The sequence below is a fragment of the Hypanus sabinus genome, chromosome 26 (assembly GCF_030144855.1).
Source record: "Hypanus sabinus isolate sHypSab1 chromosome 26, sHypSab1.hap1, whole genome shotgun sequence".
Classification (NCBI taxonomy): domain Eukaryota; kingdom Metazoa; phylum Chordata; class Chondrichthyes; order Myliobatiformes; family Dasyatidae; genus Hypanus; species Hypanus sabinus.
Genome location: NC_082731.1, coordinates 24,666,797 through 24,680,030, shown reverse-complemented (window position 1 = coordinate 24,680,030; position 13,234 = coordinate 24,666,797). Strand labels below are relative to the sequence as shown.

General features: G+C 41.6%; 1 non-coding gene across 1 annotated transcript; it reads right to left on the bottom strand.

The window, feature by feature from the left end:
• Positions 1-5,243: 5,243 nt before the first annotated feature.
• trnat-cgu (transfer RNA threonine (anticodon CGU)) lies at positions 5,244-5,315 on the bottom strand. Its single transcript has one exon. It is a non-coding gene; the product is annotated as a tRNA-Thr (tRNA).
• Positions 5,316-13,234: the final 7,919 nt, after the last annotated feature.

Below are 13,234 nucleotides of genomic sequence, written 5' to 3'. Positions count from 1 at the left end.
TAATGATTTAGCAGGTGGTGACGTGTGTTCAACAGTGAAGCTGACAAGTAAGCCCGTGAGTGCTGAGGACCCGCCCCCAGATTTTCATATATATCCCGCATGCGCAATCACACGCGGCATGTCGAGAAAGGCGGCTGCGAAAGAGGACAGTTTAAATGAGTCCAGTGTTGCTTTGGCTGAAACGTTTTTTATCCGACTAAGAGGGGTTAGATGGTGGTAAAACGGAGGATAGTGCGGTGAAAGAGAGTAAAGGAGAGGAGGTAGTCCTCCCCTTAGCCAGGAGGGAATTCATGGAGGCACAGAGTAAAGAAGAGAAACAAATGAGCCAGGTAAAAGGTCCAGGGTTGGACAAGGATGATCTATCTGGTTTGACAGAACTGTTTGAAGAAGTAGAAGAATTTTAATGTTTTCCCGATAATGATGTAAGGGCAGTTCTAAATGAAAAGTATGACATTACCTTGAAGGAGTCTGCTGGTTTAGCTGATGAAGTTGTTTCAGCCCGCGGGGTTGAGTTTACTCTGGATGGGAGATGACCAGAGAGTAAATGAGAGGATCAGGGGAACTTAGAATTTGAAAAAGGGACGGATATTGTAAGCCTTGGAGAGGCAGATGTCCCGTTTGCTTGTGTTCAGGTTGTTGAAGTACCTGGGGAGTCACAAGATACTGAACCTAGTGTTGAAGCTCAGAAAAAGTCTGAGGTATCTGATTTAGTTAAAAAGGAAAGCAGTCCTTTTGGGTCAGATGGACTTGGTTCAGTGAAGAAAGGGCTAACCCTGGTGCCAGTGGAAAGTGAGAATTCTCATTTGTTTCTGTTAGAAGGTGTGTTAAAAGTCAGTGAGGAGAGCAAAGCTGGCGCTGTGAATATTATTGAAGGAGAAAGGAAGGTGTTGTTCCTAAATTGAATAAAGAAAATTTAAATCAGGATTGGTTTCAAAAGGGATAACCAGGCTGAAGGAACAATGGCTTGTTAACAAGGTGCCTGTGAATCAATTACTGTTTGTTTTGGAATTTAAAGCTAAACAACTCGCTGAAGTTATTCAAGGAGGTGATTTGGAGAGACAAAACGAGAAGTGTTGCTTTGACAAAGAGGGATCCCTTGCAGATGTTAATCTGAAAACTAATGGAATGAAGGGTACTGAAAATAAAATTAATGACTTCCTCAAAAATAAAGAATTGTGTGGAAGTTCAGAAAATGGGCTAAGTTTAGAAAACATTAGTGATAAGTTAACTCCTTTGAAAGGAGTATGTGAAGGTCTATTCCACACTGGTGAGCAAGCTAACCATGTGAGAGTTAAGCGAAAAAGGAGCAACGGTTGACCAAATGCTACGTTGAATAATAGGATCTGGTGTTGAGGGAATTCGACAAAGCATGCAAATAATAAAGAAAACACTATGGAAGATTGACTGTTTAGTTTAAATGTAAAATAGAGATTAGTATTTGCACAAACTTCTGGAATGTACTATATGTAATCACATCTGTATAGTTCACATTTTGTAATATACAACTAAGCTAAGAACACAACCCTTTCGTATTTTTTTTGCTGACGAAATGAAATAAAAAATAGGTAGTTAAAAATTGTAGTCTGATGCTACAGGAATTTGATATTAAGATACAACATATTAAAGGGAGTTACAATGTAATTGCTGACTGTTGATTAAATGCTAAATTGAATGTATAGCTGTATTATCTGTGCAGGAAAGAACACTTCTGTATTTTGTTAGATTCTGTAATTCTTTAAGACGCTGTGTTAGTTAATTTTCACCTTAGTGAAAATTCTCAAAAGGATAGAGGTGTTACGAATTATGAACAGCTCGGATGGGCAGAAGGGAGCAGAATTGCCCATGACCCCTCCCCCCCCGGGAGATTCACAAACCGTTACTGTTAAAATGCTGTTAATGAGAGAGAGAGGTGCAAGAGAAAACATGCTGGAACTGGAACATCTGCTACAGAAAAGAAAGAGCTAAAGCAGGGAGAGATATACTTGTTGATTCACAATACTATGACTTCTGAAAGACTTATGGCTTCTGAGAGGGTTGTTTACATTATACCATTCTGTTCATTAAAATTCCTCAGTGGACAGACTGATTTCAATGAAAAAGCCATTCAAAATTTATTGACAACTGAGACACCGTGAGTAGGGATAAATGTGAGGTCTGGGGAGACACCCCTCAGACACACCTGGAGAAACACTATTCAGCACTGGTTGAGTGTTGGAACCCACCTGAAGGCGTGGGGCATCGGAGACCGAAAAAAGGATCCGTCACTTTAACTGACAGTGTTATAGCAGGGCCTGTGATGGCTTCTGTATGTGTCCACTTATCCCAGAGTGGCGAGTCTAACACAGAAGAACGGTCTAGCTGAGGGACAGAGGGGTCATAAATGAATGGCCGCAACGACACGATGGATTAAGTACGTGAAGGAAGGTTTGCCTGCGTGTAGCTGTTACAGATCTATTTCTCTCCCTCCAACGATTCAACACAACAACCAACATCTACCTCAGCACGTATGAACTGAACTGAACTTTATACTTCTATATGGCAATTCATTCTTCCCTAGACAACGATAGAGCTTGTTTATTATTGTTATACCCACACGTTTAGGTTTATTCTTACTAACGTGTATTATCTATATATTTGCATTATTGATATTGATTTGTGTATTTTACAAATAAACACTGTTTGAAAGTAGTACCACCGGACTCCAACGGATACCTCTTTCTCTGCTGATTAGACACCCAGTTAAGGGGTACGTAACTGTGTGTTGTGTGTTGCTTATCAGAACATTGTTTTTATTTTTTCAGGGATCATATTTTTATTCACTGAAATGCAAATTTTGAGCGTTTTTTTTTATTTTCAGTGAAGCAGAAGCAACTGTGCCACTTTCGATACATAACATTATATTACAATGGGTTCTAAACTGACGTTGCGTTTTAATGGGATTGACGTGGCTCTTCGTCCGAAGCATTTTAACAGTAGTTTTAAAGGCAAAGTATCGGACGAGACATTGAAGAATCAAAGGGTGTAAAATTATGATTATTTGCAATGGGAATGGTTGATATCTGCAACATGCTACTAGACGTTTATGGCTTAGGTGCAAAGACATTGTCCAAAGTCAGTTAGACAGTCAGTAATCGAAACTGCGGAGGCGTTTAAGAGGAATTACTTGATTCAAACATTGGGATTCCTCAGGTCATAAAAGTGTGATTATATGACTTAGTTATAGATGTTTCCAAATATACGTCAACCCAAGGTATTCGGGGACCAGAAGACCATTTTGTGGCTGAATTGAAACTAATGTAACACAAGGTGGACAGGGAATCAATTTGAACAATGCAAATAGCAGCGAGACTGCAGAGTCCTTCAGGACACCGAGTACTCTTATTATAAAATGGCAATATTAGTTGGTTTTGAGCAGTTGTGATTTGCATACCTACCTGACTTTGATCCGCAAAAAAATCCAAATAGAATCAGAAAATATTCCCACAACTATACTATACGATGGTACCTTGTAGACTAACATCGATTGCTGCCATCAGGTACCTAACTATATAACGCTAGACCTTCATGATTTGGAATTCAATCGACTGCCACTTTCCGAATCCAAGCATGTGCTTGGAAGAGTTGTCTTTCCAGTTCTGTCTTTGACACTTCACAGCTGCAATGTAAGTGAGGCACTTTCCTGAGCAGAGCATACGGAGATGAGGACACGCACAAGTTGAACACAGATAACGAAATGCCCAGCTCAATATGTATAGAGAAATAATAAAACTAACCCAATACTGGCCTTAAATGGCGACGTTGATCCTTGATGATTGATGCTGTTAGGTTGACTTTTCTGTTTCTATTTTAGCAGCTCTGTTGTAACTACAGGATAGTGACGTCTCAGTTGAACATTGTGCAGATTGAAGTAATCTGCAGGGCTTTTTTGAAATCGCCGGATGGCAGCACCGTAACGTACCATGTTGCAATCGTTAGGATACTTTAAAAATTACATTACCAGAAGATATATTTAGAAAGTTCATTGACACGTTGAACGCCGTTAAGGTCTCGATAAAGTCAAGACAAAAGTGTGTTTATTATATAATTAAATCTATCTGCTGGGACATGAAGCTCATCTGATATCTTAATATCAATGATTAAATGCTAATATCTCTGTTCACCGCTAATTCACCAATGTAGGCTGACGCATGTGCGCTCCAGATTGAATTCCTTAATCGACGTGCATATTTCTGTTTGTTGAGATTGAGAGAGCCATTGTTTACTGCGGCAGCCATTCAGCATTTGACCGCTCTCGTTCCAGGAGATATCGGAAATCAAACGGTAGAAATACTCGAATGCTCTGCCTACATCTGAGGGATGAGAAGCAGACTTAAGAAACGGGATCTCATCATCAGAATCAGGAAGGGGCATGCACGGTTGTTTCTGCCTGGGAATACCTCAGCAGACCAGATGTACACAAGGTTGTCCACACAATGAGTGAACAGGAGCAGTCAGAGAGTGAGACAATGAAGATTGATCGTAACCTGGTGAAATGTAGACTATGCAGCAACATTTCCGCCATTACCGGTTAGTGATATTCCCGGGGAAACGAGTCAGACGATAGCGGGAAAAAAATAAACTCACTGAAACGATATTCGGAATGAACAGTTGAAATAGAGCAAGCAAGCCATCTGTAGATACATTTTGGGGAGTTAATTTTTAATCCTGCCATTTGAAAGGTACGCCGAGTAAGACGAGACGTAGTTCCGTTGGCATGCGTTGAACTTCAGTATGCTAATTACTGGTGGCAAAGCCTAGATGAAAAAGGAGACAGATAATGTTCGCTCTGGTCCGCTGTTCAGAACTAAAATCTAACCGTCTGACAGGAGGTCCCCTTATCTGCGTTTGATATCTCTGATCTTTCGGAGACCACATCATTAATATCAAATTCAGGGCACTAAATCAGAAGAAGTACAAATACATTGTCCAAGCATATTGAATGCATTCTTCCATAATGTGTGTAATATGTCAACAATTTGGAAGCGTCTACCAATGAAACGATTATCACGTTTTCGTTGGGTATAATTTTGTTATTCTCGCTAAAGCACTACGAAAATCTAGCAAAGTGTTGTCCGTCTAAAATCTTGTATACAGTAAAAAAAGGAAAAACACATCAACGTCACTAGAAAAAATAAGTTATGAATATTTTTGCGTTTGGCGAATGGTAGCGCAAAGCCTTGTTGAAGGAAACAGGCAGTATTTACAGGCGCGGACGGGATTTGAACCCGCGATCTTCGGTTTACGAGACCGACGCCTTACCACTTGGCCACCGCGCCTCAATAAACAAGCACCTATTTGAACCTCTATAAGCCATTATTAACCACGATCTCTTTTTCAAAGATGTTGATTTGTAATTCTACGTTGATGTAAGTTTTAAGAAATGATGTATAGGACGGTGGCAAAGAAGAATCAGTAATGATTTGCTGAGAAATAGTGGTCACTAGAGATTTTTTTAAGTAAATGAAGTATCGCTTTATCAACTTACTGCCGATCCTAAATTATCATCTCACAGTTCATGTGCCTAAGAACCTCTGATTAAGAAACTTCAAAGTGGGAACAGGGCAGTGCCTGATGACATGCGTTTTAGCCCGTTACGTTATTTGTTCGCTCTGTGGAAAATAAAACAGATCCTAAAATGGGATCCTTTATGAAAATGATATTCAGTATTCTCTGGCTTGAGAAATAAGTTGCTCGGTACTGTAATAAACTATGAAGAAACTGACGAACATGGGAGATATGTTCCCAATAATAACTTGGAAAGCAATGAGAAATCAACAAAATATAGTCCATATGCCCGATGACAAACTAGTTTATCATCCTCACCAAGGCATCATTAACGCACACTGAACCAACTTCAGGTGTGTTATTAGCATGTGTTCATTATCAATTTGGAAAGTCGATTGTCGTCTTCTATTCATCAGCATGGCGAATCAGACTTAAACTGTAGGCAATTACTATGATCTAATTTGGTGACGATGATGCCCAATTGCTGTAAATCAATGGCGGAGACAAAAGGGTATTTTTATGGATCATCTTGGTAAAATTGGTACATTATTAACACAGGTTCTCAAACTGCCGTTCTTTATAATAGACGATAATCCTGCTACCGACGGCTTTCTTTGTGTGAGTCTCACTAGTCAGGACCAGACAGAGAGAATAGCGTACATCGCAATGGCCAGGAGCAAGGCAAACATTTACAGGCACAATCATAATTATGATGGATGGGATGCGACGTAGTTTATTTTATTGTTATAAACTGCTGGAGATCTGAGTATACAGGATGGTCTCTGTCAATCCCATTCATAACTTGTCTGAAATTAAGATCGGTCACAGCTCCCCAAACCGTTATTATGACCTCTGCGATCAGGAGAAATATCTCCTAATCCTGGGTAACCGAATAAAAATAGACATTCATGCAGTTTAGCAAACAACTAGAAATAGCTCCCGGGAACGAGTCAATCACAGGGGCATGTAGTGGTGCTCTGCAGGGGTCAATGTTGGAACCACTTCTTTTTATGCTGTACACGAATGATTTAAATAACGGAATAGATGCCTTGCTATCAAGTTTGCAGATTATTAAAAAACATGTCTGGTAAAGGTGCTGGAAGTGTTGCGGAAACGGGTGGAATACAGAAAGAATTAGGCAGATCCGGAAAATGGGCAAGATAATGGCAAATAAAATACAGTGTTGGAAGTGTCATGGTCCTGCACTTTGGTAGTAAAAATAAATGTGCAGATGATATTCGAAACTGGTAGAAAATCCAAAAAAATTCATAGTGAAAGGGTCTTGTGACTCTCTCTGCTGGAATCTCTGAAGATTAACTTGCTGGTAAAGTCAGTGGTGACTCAGTCAAATACCATATAAACATTAATTTTGAGATATCCGGAAATGAAGAGCAAGGAGGTGATGCTGAGGCTTTATAAGGCACGAGTGAGGCCACACCTCGAATATTGTGTACGTTTTGGGCCCTTCATGTGAGGAAAGATGAATTGGAATTGCAGAGGCTGCAGCGCAGGTTTACAAAGAAGACTAGGAACTTTATTTGCACATATATATATATATATATATATATATATATATATATATACAAAAAGGAATTAAAGGATTATTCTATCATGCAAGAACCGTTTAAAGGCTCTGGGTCTGTACTCGCTGGAAATCAGAAGGATGAGTGGGGATCACTTTGAAAGTTTTCGAAAGTTGTAAGGCCGGTACCGTGTAGATGTGGAAATGGTAATTCCCATGGTTGAAGAGTCCCGTATCATAGGGCACGGCCTCAGGACAGAGGAACGCCCTTTCAAATCAGAGATGGGGGAAATGTCTTTAGGAAGAGGGTTGTGAGTTTATTGAATTTGTTGTCACATCCATCTGTGCAGATCTGTTCGTTCTGGGTGCTTCAGACAGATATTGAAAGCGTCTTGAATAGACGCATCAAAGATTAAGGGGAGAAGTCCGGGAAATGGGGTTGAAGAGAGGATAGATTTAAAAGGGTCAGCCCTGATTGAATTCCAGAGCAATTCAGGGAGCCAGATGGCCTAATTCGGCTCCTATATTGGGCGGCGGAGAGAAGTGAAGACGGCAATAAACGGCGACTCATTTGCTTGCATCTGCGGAAACAACTCTATTTCCATTTTTACGATCTTAATTTTTCCCTGTCAGGGTTCTTTTAAAGACTCTGATCCGCAGTTAGATGCTGACCGGTTCTTTCCAGGAATGGGACATCTTCTCGGGGTTTCATGTGTGGCCGTTTTTCGGCACGCCAGATACTGTTCAGCCTGAGACTCCGGCTCGAATTGCGAACCCTACGATCTTGTACCTCTGGATACAGGCGAAGCGAGGGTGAATGTCACGGCAGGAGACAAGTGCATCATCGGGGGTGTCGGGATATCGGCTGTGGGCACGAAGACCTAGGATCTTTGCGATCATCAGGCACAGAGATTGAAAAGAAGCAACTTAACTTATTTGTAAAATCGTCAGCCGGCGACTTGTCTGTTTTGTTTCCAAGTTTGTTTGGCAGAAAACGGAGACAACTCCATAACCATTGTTAGAGAGATAAAGAATCGGCGATGTGTCGAATACCTTGTGCGACGTTTGCTCCCGCTGAGTGCTTGGTGGCGATACCGATAACTTCTTCTTTTGCTGTTGATGGAGTGGGGTTTGTTGCTCGCTGCCGCTTACACGCGGGAGGAATCGGAACTGGGAGTATAGCTTTGGTGTTCTTGCAATTATCTATTGTCCATTCCTAGAAGGTACTCTTCTGTTTTCGTGAATGTTCGTAATGAAAAAAGCATTTCAGGATGTATACCGTATACAATTCTCTGACATTAAATTGGACATTTGAACCATTGAATGTCTTATATCTTATCGACATAAGAAAGGCAACAACTGTTTTACTGTAAATTACTTGGTTGACTCTGAACCAGATTGGACATTACTACGGTGTAGTTGAATACTGGATATTGTTAGAGTCTAGCCCACAAATCATAATTTTGAATTATGGAACTCTCAGATTTTCGGGCCTGATGTACAGGATATTTTCAAGAAGCTGACTGAGAACTCTCCGGACATGTTGGACGCCTACTCCGTGAGAGCTGGAATAGATAAGGATATTAGCTAAATACACACACTCTAACCAGTTCCACATGTCACTGAGTACAACGTCAACCAGAGGACATCTCCAGGTTCTTGCAGCTGCCCTTAGAGGTCTTCAAACCTAACTTCTAGTTACCTCTCTCACTTATGCGAACTAGTAATGTTGTGAAACACAGATTATCATTGCAGGCACAGTACTTGCCATCTTTCCTTGTCACAGAAAAGGAAGTCTCAGCCTGCCGGTAAGGTTGACGGACATATAATCTCCACGGCTAATGCCTCCATGGCCACCGTTTCAGGAAGAGAGAGGGAAAAGTTCCAGTCCGGGGGAGGACTACTGCCGGGTAATACTGCTATGGCAAAATCGCATTGCCTGTATGAGGGCAGCGCGTCAGCCTTCATTTTACTGACCTCAAATAGATCTGCATATTCAACCGGAATTCAGAAGAGGTCTGTATCCATAGTTGCTGGAGCAGCTGATTCATGGAACCGAGGGGGGAGCTGGAAACAGACAGGTAGTAAGTCATGCCGTTCCCCGCTTATGGATTACTTTGAGAAAGCAGTCGATCCCTGGGTCATGCAGGGATAATCAGCGGAGGCCCGGTAAAGCAGTGAGTTCAACCGAATCTAGTAGATCCAAACACAGTACTTCATGACGTCTGACTTCGAGGGGTACCTTGGGAAGCAGGGTCTGGCCGATGCCCAGGCATTGGCACTCAAGCGCCATGACATTACTGTTTTCTCTCAATTCCTAAGTCAATGAGCTAGAGAGATATCCATGAAAAACCCAGCTGTCCCGGAGTTGATATACGCGTTAGTTTCATGGGTCTCAAACCTCCATGACAGAGAAGTTGGGCGCATTAAACAATTGGGGGAAACTGATGGAGAAAGAAACGATCGGTCAATAACTTGTTCCATGCTGGTGGGTATACTAGATCGACACAACAGAGGCGGGATCATGTTCCCCTTCTAATATAGCCTCCTCCCTGGGCCATGTGTGGGATGGTGATATGGGAGAAAGATAGGGCGTGGTATAATGATGAGCATACGGCCTATCGGAAACTTGAAACAATCTTTTGCCGTGTAACTCAATTGGACTGTCCTCATCCCCAAAAGCTAGATTAGGCAAGTTATCTGTTCGTCCCTGACAGCAATTCCATGCCCGATCAGTGTGGGCAGTCCACACAGGAAAGAAATAATGAAAGGTCTCTCATTCCAAACGGTTTTTAAAGCAAGCTTACGGTATTTGACTGCATTCCCTTTTATCCACCTCGTCACAGGTCTATATGTCGGTGCGCAGCATGTTAGCATCGCACTGCAAAGTTTAACCCCTCCTTAACTCTGCCACTGAATGCCTGAACGACAGGACTGTTGGAAAACTTTGCTCCCGTAAAGCGTCGAAGAGTAAGAGTGGTAATCGATCGAGAAGTATTACGATGTCTTACAGAGTTCGCAAATAATTACCACACCGATCAGGTTGTGTTTGTTTTTTTTTTTTAATTTCGCATGTGGAATTAATATGTTTGCAAACATCTATATCCGCAAAATGTCTTTTAGTTGTGTTATACTTAATTCCTCTCCGGAGTACGGAGTTTGTGGCTGTCCGAACGCGGTAGTCAGATTTAGCCGGGATGCGACAGAATGGACAGGAGGATTAACAGCATATATTGTAGGGCAGCAGAAAAGGAGTGGTGCTGGAATTCAGATAGGGGCGGCAGAGGCTGCTATGCTGAGTAACAGCGAAACCCACAGACTCAATATCCCGTTCGGCTGCGGTGAGCTGTGCAACAGTTCACCCTAGGGATGATACTTGCTCCTTCAGATAAAATACATTTACACAAGGTTATCTGTCTCATTGCTTCTGTAACTTCACTGAGAACAGAAGCCATTGTCTGTAGCTTGTCCCTTACCTGGCCAATGACTCTTCGGACCAAGGAAATCTGCTCCTTTGCTGTATTGGCTCGATAGTTCACAGACTTCACTGCGAACAATGTCAGATGGGAAATAAAACATTAAGCCACTGGTGAAGCAGGGCCGCTAAATAAAACTATGAAGTGTAAAATGAATTCGTCACAGCGGCTAAATGGAATACCTAAACATAAAACGAATATAGCTAGTCTTCAGAGTCAGTGGAATCGACAGTACAAATTCTCAAGCAAGATCGAATGCAAACAGACAATAAAAGGTTGCAGTGCTTTGTTCAAGTCTAGAAGAACGGCAAGATAAAATGAATGGAGTTAAACATGTTCACAATTAATATATATGAACAGATAGGTGCATATTTACAAGCATAATTGCCGTATCTGTGCTGTGGAATCCGTGGTTGTTACAGACTGATTATGGGACTGAGCACAGGGTCTGTAAGTAGCTTATTCGTGGGTCCTGCTGGGATGCCGAAGAGAAGGATCTTACGATATTAGTTATAGTGTCAAATAAAAGTGCAACACAGAAAAAAAAAATAAGTGCGTTTGGTCCAACTGTTCGGTGCCGAACCTTTTAAACTACCTGCAAATATCTATCTGCATCAGGGACATTGCTCTCGAATCATGTACTTATCTAAACTTTCTCCAACGTTGTGATTGAGCCTGTATCCACCACATGTGATCGCAGTACGTTCCACACTCTCAGGACAGAATGAATGAAGAAGTTTCTTCCCTTGATCCTAGTGAAGTTTTCAGCTGTCACTCTGATACGTATGACATCTCGTTCTCGTCCAACGCAACACAACATCAGTGGAGAAAGTAAGGATGAAGTAACCTGCATTGTGTGCCTGTGCCTTAACTGAACAAGATAGAGAGAGAGAGAGAGAGAAGAGAGAGAGAGAGAGAGAGAGAGAGAGAGAGAGAGAGAGAGAGGAGAGAGAGAGAGAGAGAGGAGAGAGAGAGAGAGAGAGAGAGAGAGAGAGAGGAGAAGAGAGAGAGAGAGAGGAGAGAGAGAGAGAGAGAGAGAGAGAGAGAGAGAGAGAGAGAGAGAGAGAGAGAGAGAGAGAGAGAGAGAGAGAGAGAGAGAGAGAGAGAGAGGCGGGTGGAGAGAGAGAGAAGGGTAAATTGTCACTCCATACAAAGTTGTAAAGGAAATAATTACTCTGAGGAATATTACTCTAAACGACCCTTACTCTCAATATCACGAAAGCGAAAGAGCTGATACCAGATTTCAGGTCGGGTAAGACGAAGGAACACATACCAATACTCATTGAGGGTTCAGATGAGGAGAGAGTGAGCAGCTTCAAGTTCTTGGGTGTCAAGGTCATTGAGGATCTTACCAGGTCCCAACACATGGATTTAGTCATAAAGAAGTCAGGACAGCTGCTATACTCTATTTGGAGTTTGAAGCAATTTGGCATGTCAAACATACTAACCAAAAAAAAAAGTACTTTTATAGATGTAGCGTGGACAGCATTCTGATAGGCTGCATCACTGACTGGAATGGAGCGACTACTGCACTGGACCAAAGGAATCTGTCGAATGTTTTATGTCTAGTCAGCTGCAACTTGGGCAGCAGTCTACAATGTATGCAGAACATGATTAGGCAGCGGTGTCTCAGAAACGCAGCGCCCATTATTAAAGACCTCCAGCACCCATATATTGTCCTGTCTCACTGTTACCATCAGGTGGGAAGTACAAAATCCTGCAGGCACACACTGGGCGTTACTGGAACATTTTCAACCAATCTGCAATCCGATTCCTGAATGGACCTTGAAGCTTTGGACAGGAATTCACTTTTATCAATATGCAGATTTTTTTTTGCATTTTCACAATAATCTTTCAATACACTTTATTAATGTATTTGTCTATCTATTATTATCTTTTTATTTCATTTATTATTTTTTTCTCTCTCTCTGATAATGAAAGTCCTTTTTGTCCATACATTTTTTTGGAATTGTAAAGTGATTCAGATACATTTTCAGCTAATCTATTCGTTGCTGCACGGTGAGGAGATGCGTTGAAATGCTTGATGCCATTTTTTTTTTCTTCCTGAATATTCTGACATCTTCTGAAGTTAATTGTATTCCGCTATCTTCAAAACTTCTTCAAGTAAGCCATTTCTGTTGAAGATGCTCCTCAGAGCTTAAGCGGTGTTTTCTGATGTGGCTTACCTCATTGGTATGACCTCCAACCTCTTCGAATGAGCATCCGCAGCAACAAGAAACATGGTTTAAATGAATGTCTCAGGAAGATCTGCATGTAGTGTTTACCATGTAGCAGACAGCTACTGGAACGAATGTAACGCGGTGCTTCTTGAATGCTTTGTCACCTCCAGTAGATTGTGGCCAGGTCTTCAATCTATGTATCAGTTCCCAGCACGACATGTAGCTCTGAGCTTGAGTCCTCAACTTGATTCAACCCAGTTGTTTATCACGCCGAGTTTACAACTACGGTATACAGAGAGAACCAGTAAACGAAATATACATATCAAAGTTCTTTAACATACCTACAGCTGACCGCTTCTTACTAAGAACTGTAGTAACACTGGATTAACACTCTTGGAACATTCTTGCATGCGGTGGTCGAGAGTTATGAGGATATTGAGTTATCAGTGTGTCCAGCTGTATTTAAGAAACCGTTACCCTAAAGTGATCCATCAACGTTGTGCGGCGTACTT